Source organism: Aquila chrysaetos, chromosome 12, assembly GCF_900496995.4.
Source record: "Aquila chrysaetos chrysaetos chromosome 12, bAquChr1.4, whole genome shotgun sequence".
Taxonomy (NCBI): Eukaryota; Metazoa; Chordata; class Aves; order Accipitriformes; family Accipitridae; genus Aquila; species Aquila chrysaetos.
In genome coordinates this window covers 18,186,801-18,198,491 of record NC_044015.1, presented here as the reverse complement: position 1 = coordinate 18,198,491, position 11,691 = coordinate 18,186,801, and positions in this window count along the sequence as shown.

Sequence of the window (11,691 nt, the reverse complement as noted above, 5' to 3'; positions counted from 1 at the left end):
ACCATGTATCCCATTTCATGATAGTCTCTAATCAGAAAATTGGAACTTGTGATAGGTTTGGCATGTCACGTGATTTTGTACAGCTTGATAAGAGGACCCTGTTATAAAGTGACAGCAAAAGAGATAAGAACTCTTGGCAGATAATGGCAGAGAAATGATTAACCTAGAGTGGAGAGGTGCTATGAAGCCCAGAGAGTAGAAGGTTGTAAAGTTGTGGGGTCATAAGATCATACTAAGTGGATGAAAAGCCATACCAACATAAGTGTAATGACTATAAACTCATACTTGTGACCTGTCTTCCTGATGTCATCACCACTTTGCACAGTGGACAGCAAGCATGGTTGTTTTGGCTTCTGTAAACACTCCTTGGATGGCAAAACAAGCAAGCATTAATTCCTTAAAGGAGGCTTCTGAATGTGCTGGGATTCTACACTCTGAGTAACAGCACCAGCAAATCTCTGGTGGCGGTTTGTCAGACAAAATTATTTTATTGCCCCCGTCCTCAGGCTGGAGGCTATCTCCAGGCTGTAGCCATTTAGTTGAAAATGTACACTACTTTCTCAGTAAAGAGCTTTACAGCATGGTTAAACATTGATATCCCAGTATTATGATACATAGAGAGTGTTGCGCTTACCTCTGAGGCTGTGAGGTACAATACCTATTCACAGCATGTCAACTGGCTGTCAAGTGTTTTGCTACAAATAATTATTATAAAGGTGGGCAGCTGTGTAGATGACTGGGTGATTTTTCAGCTCAGCTGTGAGTGGGTCAGGTTCTGCTTTCACAGCCACCAAAGGAAATGCAGGGGCACGCCGGCTCCCTGGGTGATGCTGTGCTGCATTTACAGCAGCCTGAACGCAGTGTGGCTTCCCCTTGCACTGCAGTACCATCGGCAGCCTTTGCAGCTGTAGCCCGATAGATTAAGTCTGCATACACTTTGTGAGATCAGACTCAAGCCTGAATAATCAGATGATATTTGATATTTCCAGTCTCTTGAAAAATAGAGTGAAGTTATTCCACTGTGGGCTAGATCTGAAGCCTCTTGAAGTCAGTAGGAGTTTTTTCTCTTTAGATTTGCAGAGGGCTGTGAAGCAGCATATGCTCTTTTATATACTTTGTCATGATGGTTAGACTTTGATGATAAACTGGCAGACAGGTTAGTTCATGCTCAAACTGAACTGCTTTTCAGGCTTCTCCCAGCCAGGATGAAGGCTAGAGAGCCAGTCTGAAAATGGGGTTGATGTGGCAAACTGTGCAGTGATTGGGCCTTACAGTCAGGAACCCTGAATTATCACTTGGTCTGTGCAGTACTGTCCCCCTCTAGAGCCCCTTGTAGCAAGGATGGCAGGCTGTAGAGGGAAGATCTGATTTTCCAAATTCTTATTAAACAACTGCATGTGCATTTTTATGCTTTATTTACCATGCTGGAGTGTATTAATCAGACATCTGTTCACTCAATTAATGTCACAATCATAAATGCTCATTTTGTCTACGGTACATACAGCAAGTAAAATCATACAGATTTGTGCACCAAAAACTTCCAGATATCAGGTTTTTCTTCCTTTTTTGTACTTGTAATTATAATTGCAAAGTGAGCAAACTGTACCAAGCTACCTCACAACAATGCTATGAATATTATTGGCTTGCAATGTGTATGAAATGCTTTAAAAGCAAAACATGTTATGTGAGTGTATCTTCCTATTTATTACAGGAAAAAAAATTAATTTACAAGTCTGGTTAAACAGATACTGTGAGTGTTTTTTTCAGGGTCACTGATATTTTTTATCTGTTTAGACTGAGTGAAAGCTGGAACCCAGCTTTTACAACAGATTTCATACAAACCTAAAGAATTTGATTCTCTGCCTATTCTAATTCAGTTGGTCAGCAAATAGATTTTCATTTCTATTCATAAAAAATGAAAACAATAATTTATTCCATCTGAAAAAGCATGTCTTTGGGGACTGGGGATAAGATAAATGAGAAAAGCTGCAAATGATACTGTGGCTAGAAACTTTTCACTGTGTCATCAGAGACATTGCTGGAGCACTGTTGGCCCATATATGAATCTCGATAAAGGAATCTGCCGTATGTGGGGGAGAAAGATATTAAATCATAGGAAATATCAAGAAACTTCATGCTTTTGGCTTCAAACTCTGTCATTCCTTTCCTTTTTTGCATCAGTATCAAATGTCAGGGTCACTGAAAAATGTTCTTTTTTTCCTTTCTGATACTTTGTCTCCAAGGATAGAAGAATGTATGCCAGGTGCATAACCAGACAAACTTTCTTTGCCTTTCTTTATACCTAGTCCAGTGGGGGAAAAGAACCTCAGGGAAACTCCAGGACAACCTATATCAGCCTGAGCTCCAGCAGCTCGATATGTTTAGCAGTAATATGTTTGGGCCCCAGCTGAAAAAAGTACATAAGGGTGTGCGTAATGAGGCATAGGAGTTGTACCACTGACGCTAAGTACCTGAGTTTAGGGCTGAATACTTTGCTTGATCAGGAATTTTGAACTGTAGCTTTTCACATGGAAGTCCCTGGTAAAACAACCACTGACCTTACTCGGAGCAACTTTTCCTAACTGTGGTTAAAGCATCATAAACTTATTTTCCAGCTCGGTGTTTTTTTCAGCGCCCCGCCCTGCTCCTCAACCCCCCCCCCCCCCCCCCCCTTTTTTTTCTCTTTTCATCCTGAGAGGGTGAGACAAGGCTTTGAAAGGTAATTTTATTATTTCAGACATGCTTTTCTGTCTCAGGTCTTTCAGGAAGATAATTAATTGAAAAACATTTAGTGTCTTTTTTTTTTTTTTGCCAGTTCTTGTATGATGAAATTGTCCCTTGTTTGTCCCTCAGACAAATGTCCCTCAAAGAAAGTGTACCTGATTTCAAAAGCTTGGCAACAATCCCTCCTTTGACTCTTGCACATAAAATTATTTTGCAACCATTGACCACAAAAATGAAGTCAGAAGGAGTTTCTTCTCTCATGGGCATTTTCACTAGTGGCATTTCATTTGGGCACGTAAGGGTGTTAAGAAACAAGCTCTGGAAATGGACTGATGAATGAACAGTGACCTTGTCAAAGAGTTTTAATCCCTGACTTGTATATGTTCGTGTAAATTTAGTGAGGTCAGTCAGGATTTTGTAATTTTCCTGTAAGATTTTGGATGTTGATCCTCCAAATCCAGTATGTTCCTTGTTGTCTTTCTATGCCATTTCAAGGTATTGTTACCTTTATTATAAATACATCTCAGAAAAGGTAACAGTTCAGCACAGCACACATCAAATGAGTGACATGATCCTCGTTCTACTGAAAGTCCAGGGCAAATGTGGCATTGACCCTGGCATGGCACCTACCAGGCATGAGCTGTCTGCTCCTGAGAGTAGTCCCGTTGGTTTCAGCTGGAGGTTTGCTTAGGTGGAAAGAGATTTGCAAACTCTGTTCTTTGATCTGGAAATCACTCTTAAAACTTTTCTTCATTTCAGTCATTCCAATATTCCTCCTGATCTATCACAGACATTTAAAATTCTTTTGGATGCTTCAGTGTATTTTCTCCACCTTCATGAATTTTATATTATTTTACATGTGCAAAATCAAGGCATTAAAAATACAGTTTTATGCCTTTTCCCCAGTAGTTCTGTAAAAGAAATTAAGAGAATCTGGTATATCTGCTGATCTTCACCTTTTGGGTTTTTCAGTGAAGTAATTACAGTACTGAAATGTAAAGCTCAAATTTATTAAGTTGTTTCCATTGGTTGATTCTCAATTCCTGTTTGGTTTTCCATTATGACTGCACTATTGACTGTCTTGCTAGTTTTGTTTTCTTACATATCTATATTTTACATGTTATATTTATGCCCTCAGTAACAGAATGTAATGGCATTGAAATGCATTTCAGCATATGTTACTCCTTACTCGTGATTTTCAGCATATTCAGATGCAACTCTGGTGAGCAGAAGCATGGTAAGTTCTTTGTGGGTGTTCAGAATGTGAACTGTTTTCCCTGATTACATTAATCAGAATATTTTAGTCTCTCATATGTTTCTGTTCTCTGATTGGATGAACATGATTTGATAGAAACGATATTTGGAGATGAATAATGAATTGTAGGAATTATAAAATTGCTTCCTGTGACTTTTCCCTAATAATTACTTACAAAAATTTATTTCAGTGAATATTTCTGCTAATAAATTAATATCTGGAAGAGGAGGTAAATGCAGACATTTGTAAGTACTTTCTTGGGTTAAATGAGCAATTAGGAAGCCTTCAGGACTGCTTAGGAGGAAAACTCAGTTCTGTGCAGAAGGAATCAATACATCTGTGGATCACAGAAGTCCTCTTTTGGCCTTAACTGAAGGAGTAGCATGAGCTCTGGTAGGACACAGATACAGTGCTAGCTCTCTGCAGTGGAGAAATAAAACTTTCTTGGTGTGAGAAAAGCTATCTAGGCAAGTTTTATCTGCCTGTCTATCTATGTAAGTAGCTTCAATTTTAATTTCTTGCACACCTCCTTTTCTTCAATAATCCAACTTATTGACATACAAAGAGAAATGATATTAATTAGTTACAGAACCCTTTCAAAGCTTATCTAGGAGATATTTACTATAAATAGGAGCAGAGTGTTTGACTTTGTGAGAAAAGAACAGATTTTTGTGAAACAGGCAGGGGGAAATTACTTCCACGTATGTAGCAGCAACAGGTGTTGTGAACTCATCCATCATCTCAGCACTCAGGAGCAGAAAACAGTTTCTTCTTAGAGCACTATTAATAAAATATCAGGAGTATCTTGCTTTGGAAGGAGGAGAGGAGAAAGAGAGGAGAAAGAGTCTCAACAAGGATCTTAAGTGGAACTTAAAATCTTTTGAATTTGGTAGCTAGATTCTCTGTTTTTTCAAGATACCTACATACGTACAGGGATGACAAGTTACAATCCCTGCCCCCCCAATCCCCAAAACCCCCAACACCTTAGCTTGAGGCAGGATGGAAATACCAAATCTTTCCTCAGGAAACTAAATCCTGAAAGACCCTGAGTGCTATGATGAGTTTCTGACTAATTTCTACCCCTGAAGGAAGCTGCATGTGTGCTACGCTGCACGCGGACTAGCTTTGCTTGAGACCACGGAGTAAAAGCAAGTTGAATGCTAATGGAAGGTGAAAGACTGGCAAAAGAAAACAGTTCAGAATGGCATTTCATGTCTAAGCAAAGGGGGTCTCCTTACTGAAACTCATTTATTGAACCAGGAGTAGAAGGATATCTGGAGGCTGATGAACTGTAGAACAGCATGTAACACACACTCGATGAGCCACCTTCAAGTCAGAGGGAAGAGGTATCAAGGCTTAGTGCTCAAGTGATGGGTCAGATCTGGTGCAAAGGAGGGCTTCCACTTCTTTCTATCTTCCCAATGTGCAAGTGCAGAATTTGTTCCAGTTTCAAAGCTGACTTTCATTGGGAAGGACACTGGACAGGAGAGAAAAGTGGGGTAAAGGCCATTCAGAAATAAGCATTTCTGATAATTTCGTTAATAACTGTGAGAAATGTAGCACCTGGCAGGAGAGATAAGTGGATTTTCCTAAGCTCTGTTATAGGCAAGTAAATATTGCTCTGGTTTATGGCACTAATAATTAAACAGAACACTAGTCTTTCTCTTGGCAATTTAAAATTTAAGGTGGTTGTTTTCTGGAGGTGTATGCTGAAATACGAACAGCAGTAACTACTTTAGATGTAAGCTTCATAATAAAAAACCATATATATTCTGTCCAATGGATATATTTCATAAGGATATATAGCACTGAAGAAACACATTTTTTTCATTATCTTCTAAGTCATCCAGGCACCGTTCTTGGTAAATATTGCAGTTCTTAAAAACCAGAACAAGTAGACTTAAGATCTGAGAAATGCTTCATTCCTTCAAGAACATAGTCTCCCTAGTGCAGTTACATGAATAATAGATTAGTATAACATTAATTAATATTTTTGTATCTTTTTATACAATGTGCCCACAGTTTGTTGTACAGTATACTTATTTTATTTTATATGCTTAGGCCACAGTAAAAAATGCAGATGACCCTAGAATTGGAGTCCCTGTATATCTGGGGAGAGCAGTAGCACCTGGGACTTCTGAGTCCTGACTTTCAGGGACCAGCTTTAAATCAGACTATTAATGCATCTGCAGTGGCGTGCAAATCTTTAGATCCTGTTCAGCCATTCTGTTTGTATAATGCCTAGACCGAGTTCTTCGTCTCAGACTAGGGCTTCTGGGTACTTCTACCACACCAGGAAATACGAACTGATGTTCAAGTACCCTTATTAACTGTAAACTCACATTACTCTCATCCTAAAACAGGTACTCTTGCTTTCCTCTGGTCACCACTGCCTAACCTCCCATTAGACTGAAATGCTTTTCAGTGGTCCAGACAACAGCATTAAGATGGAGACCTGATCATGACCTCTAGAAAATACTATATTACAAATATATACTTATATATACACAATGAGAGATATTTAACAGAGCAATAGTAGGATGATAAAAAAAAAAGCAGCTTTTTTTCAGGGCCCTGAGGTCACTAATAGGCCATAATGATGCTGATTAGCTTCACCTGGGTCCCCACTCATATGCTCCTCAACCAAGGGGCCATGGGCTCTTTTAAGCTCCAGCTGGTGACTTCTTCCTTGAGCTGTGCTGCATGGGGACTTGTTCCTGAACTATTCTTTGGATTTCCTGGCTTGACCTCAGAGCTGGTTGATTTTATTGCTCTCACCCAATCACCACTGGAGCATTGGTAGGACTTGCTACTACTCTGCTTGACCATCTCCTGTGCTGTGGGACTGCGCTCTGTCAGTGAGTTCCCTACTCAGTCTATGTTGTTGCTGCCCTTAGCTCCCAGTTTGCCTCCTTGTAGGGTGCAGCTGGCCCTTGGTGTTTCCTGGCAGCTTTTGTGGGTGGTATCCTCATCCTTTCCTAGGAATGGGCAATAACTACTTCTATAATGAAGCATAGGGACTTGCTGTGCACTAGGGTGTGCTTTTCATTTAGCATGTGGAAGCTTTTCAAATAGCAGTCTGATTGGCTTGAGATTCTCCCTATAGATATATAGTCTTGGATTTTTTTTCTTTTATAAAGGGGGAAGCTATTTTGCTTGTATAGTTCACAACGAAGAGCAGCTAAGAAGAACATGCTCTTTCCCTTGTGTGGTGTCTGGACAGGGCACCACTGACCTTCACAAGATCTTGCTTGTGAAAAGCTTGTACCAGCTCTAAACCAGGTGGTTGCTGTGTGGGCACACAGCCCTTCTCAGCTGCTCACTAGTGCCTTGAGAGGGGACAGAGTGCTTGTCCAGGTGAGAAGTTAAGGCCAGGACGTGTGTAATGTGTGGCTGGAACCCATTTTTGAAAAATAATGCCTGAACCTTGTGTTACCATTAACTTGCTGCCATGTTTGACACTCATGCATCAGTTGATGGGAGGTAATGACTAACAATAACCATTGATTTTTCATTTCATATTAATGGCATGGCAAGTTCTGAATCTGATAGTGAGGGTGGGATGCTAGTGTAGACACTCCTATTTAGCTGTAAAAGAAGTGTCTTCTTGCCTTCCCTGGATCCTTACCTTGTATTTCAAGAAGCTGTATAGAATTCTCTCATTAAAGCATCAGAGTTTCACAAACTATAAAATATACACAATTTTGTGATGATTTTCATCTTGGTGCAAACATCCATTAAGCTTAAAATAAATAAATATACTGGATCAATTATTTACCCAAAGCACACTGAGACAAATGATAAACACTGAATGACAGAAGAGGGATGGAATGGGGTGGAAGTTCTTTCTGACTCAAGATCAGTGTTCAGGCAAATGTAGAGAGAAACTGATTTCAGCTGGTGGAGATTCCAACCAGCTGTATCATTTTATTTATAAAAAGAAATAAGGACCTAGAATCCTTTCCTAACTTATCCTGGTGAGAACTGTTTTAGTCACTGAAACTGCAGTTGTATGAAATGTTGGGAAGGGACAAGAGCTGAGACTATTGTTTTGAAGTTTCAAAGGTTTGGAAAATGTTCTATAATTTTGCAACAGACTGTAGGGCTTTGGCAGGAAGTCAAACATTTCTATATCATTTCTCCTATAGTATCAGTGGAGTTAAGAAACTAGCAGAATTCAAGTAGAATTGTTGTAGCTTAAAATGTTTCCACAACATGAATAAAAGCACATTTTGTTACTTCAAACACAAACATTTTTATCTCTTGCTTCTTCATTCTGTTGCTGCCTGATCTTATTCCTCCCCCCTTCTGACTTTAGATCTCTTCTTCCCCCCCCCCCCCCGCTTTGCCGTCCTTTACTGTCTTCTGTTGTGGACAGCTTTCCTCTGGCTGCTGCTTATTCCCATATATGTCTGAAATCTTATCTTGGCACCTGCACTGAGAACATTCTGAAATGCAGATGTTGAGGATGTTCTCAAGTTAGGCTTTTGTGCTGCTTGCAGTAATAGCACTGCTGCTGTTACCAGAAATTATTCCTTTATATAAGAAAGGGGTACAGTAATTATTCTATATATGCAATACTAAAATAGCAGGCAACACTAGTAGCCTAAGGCTGTACTCTTGCACTGTAGTCTTTGGAAGAATAAGGATTGCTTTTAACCTTTGAGCTTGTACTGTATTTCTTCACCTCCTTTGATATCATTGGCCTCAATTGCAGCACAGCATTTGGATCCCCATAGTTTTGTTCTGCTGGAAAGTTACAATTAACAAAGTTGTTTCAGTTCCCAAGTCCCTCTGACTACACTGGACACTGGGGGCTGTTGGGACCTCATTCCTGATCTGGTCTATGCTGAAAGAAGCTGCACAGGGAAAACCTGTCTTGCAGGGAGCTTTTGTTGAGCAGACAGTTTGTGAAGCTACAGCCTCAGTGGTTCTGCCATGTAAAAAGGTCCTGTTCTGTTAAAAAAAAAAAAAAAAAAAAAACAAAAAACAAAAAAAAAAAAACCCAAACCCACCCAACCAAAAAAGAACCCCCAAATACCACAGGAAATGCTAAAAAGCTTTAGCTCTGGGGCTTTATAATAGATTCTCATGGGATATGAAGCTAATCCTGATCCTATTGCAAAAGGTTGTTTGCTGAGAAAGGCTTCAGCTCAGACAACCATGTCAACATGTTTAACTGCCTCATATATGGGAGGTAACTGTGTTAATAACTTCAAAAGTGAATACACATTTATCATACCTGCAAGTGGTCTAATGGGCTGAGTTCTATACAAGCTTTATGAGAAGGTGTCATATCTTATCTGTGAATCTTCTATGCCTTGATTGTTATAAAAACAGTTATGACCCCACTTCATCATATTACAGTTTGACCAACCTGCCCCAAATCTAAACATCCCAGAAATTCCACAGCTATGTTTTTGATTCTGTCAAACCATCTTTGAGATGAGCTGACTAGAAAATACAAGTTAAACATGTTAAAATTGAAACCTCTGAGAGACCTGAGCCTTCCAAGCAAGACTTCTGTGTGCACATGTGAACTCTGAGACCTGGCAGACTTTCACAGGTTGGACCTGTAAACCTGCAGCTTTCTGCTTATGGAAGATAAAAAGAACCATCTTTAAAGCAGACAGACTGAAGTGGCTGGATAGTGAATGAGGTGATCCTCACTTTATCTTTGATTTCATTACCCACAATGTTGAAAGCTGTTTGCAATGTATAGTACTTTGTACTTCTCCTTAAGCCTCAATTGCTTTTATACCATTGTTCTGAGAAGCTGTTTAGAGAATTTTGAATCACTGGTGATATGATTCAGTCCTAGAGTCACTCCAAAGCACAAAGGCCCTGTTATCCTACCAGGTTACTGAAGTGTTGTAAAGGAGAGTTTGCTACTTGTAGTTTTCTGAACAGTTTATCACGTTTCAAGCATGCCACATGAGGAGAATCCTTAATAAAGTACACAACTTAGAGATGAAGCCTACTTGGTACCCTTCCCACACAGTGTGAACATGTCTTTAGATAAGGTACCGCTAATACAGTCTACATTTCTTCACAGGAAGTGTCATATTTCCAGGACCATCCACCTGCTTCATAAGTGGGTACACAGATTCACTAGTAAGAAACTAGGTTTCATTAGATATATTAAGGGTTTTATTATGGCCTAATGGTTTTCACAGAAATTTGCACCGGTTTTACAAAGGTGTGACGTTAAATTAGGGCTGCATTATTGGCAGATGTGCTTCTATTGACATTTCAGTAGAAACCAGGTGAATTGTTGTCATCCTGGCTAACCCAATGGAAGTATATCTGAATGCGGAATTGTACTGATTTATCAACATTTACCAAGTGATTTAGCAACATCAACAACTTTAGTTGTATCCATCTTAAAACTGTGTTTAAACAGGACAGTCATAATAACAGAAGGGGAAATTCACTGAAATATAACACACATCTTTGGAATGAGAACAACATTTTAGAGAGGCTAATAGAACTGTTTTGGCTGACTTGGTTTCTCCTGGATTTATAAGTGTCTTGTTATTTCCCCATTTTAAATGGGATGAAGTGTTATTAGCTGAAGTTCAGCAGATATCTTCTTAGGGTGAAGTGGTGGTGGTGAGTGGGAGAAGACAAAGCCTTTTCCTTATTCCCTTAGAAGAACATCAGCAGGGCACAACTTCACGTCATGCTTCCTGGATGACTGGGCAGAGAGATCCCTCAAGTACCTAAGGAAGCAGTCTTACTCCCACCATGTCACGTGTTTTTACAGGCAATTCCATTGTGTTCTGTGGACTCTTACCTTTTTTTATTCATAATTTTCTGTGGACAGTTTTTTTGACTTTGTGTTACTTTATTTCTCCTTCTTTAGTTATCAAATAAATTAAATCAAACCTTTATTGATGTTCAGGAAAAACAATAGTGTGAGGCAAAGCTGTTTTCATTAATATAAGCAGTTTCTGTACAAAAAGGATTCATCTCTATTAATAGGGAGGAACAATTCTGTAGTGGGGTTTCCTGTACATCTGTGCTAAAGTGGAGCACATCTCATCCTAGTGAGGGAATTGCAACGTATGAAGCTATTAGAGATGACCTGTAATATGGAAGAGAAAAAAACATTCAGATGAATGCATAAAAAAATCCCTTTATCATGCTGGTATTTGTGTTGAAGCAAACTATTTTATAATTCAAGCTGTCATGAGGGGCTGCCCTACCAGGATATGTACAATGAGAAGGCAGAGTAGTCTGTTGATCTGTCTTTATTATGTAGAGTATATATAATATGTACTGGAGTTAATTTGAAAGGTGTCAAAAGTGCATTTTTAAATGTGTGACATTTTTTTGGGGGGGTTTTTTTAACTGAAAAACATCCCAGATGAGATATGCTTAACAGTGTGTAATATGCACAAGGTGGTTAGAATGCTTTTGGTGAGCTTTAAGTGGTGCCTAAAATCATGATCCCACAGGATGTTTTTATCTCATAAACACCTGACATCTACTGTGTTTTAATGTCATGTTATTGTTACATGTTCCTTCTCTGTCTACATGACTGTGCAAGATCAGTTAATCACGCTTCAGGTAGTGTGATTCAAAAGAGTTTTGTTAAAGTCAGTATTGAGCTATGGTGATTCACACTTGCTGAAGATCTAGTCCAAGGTTCATAAAGTGCATTGAAATAAGAGATAACAGGTACCACAGAAATGCAAAATATTATGTCA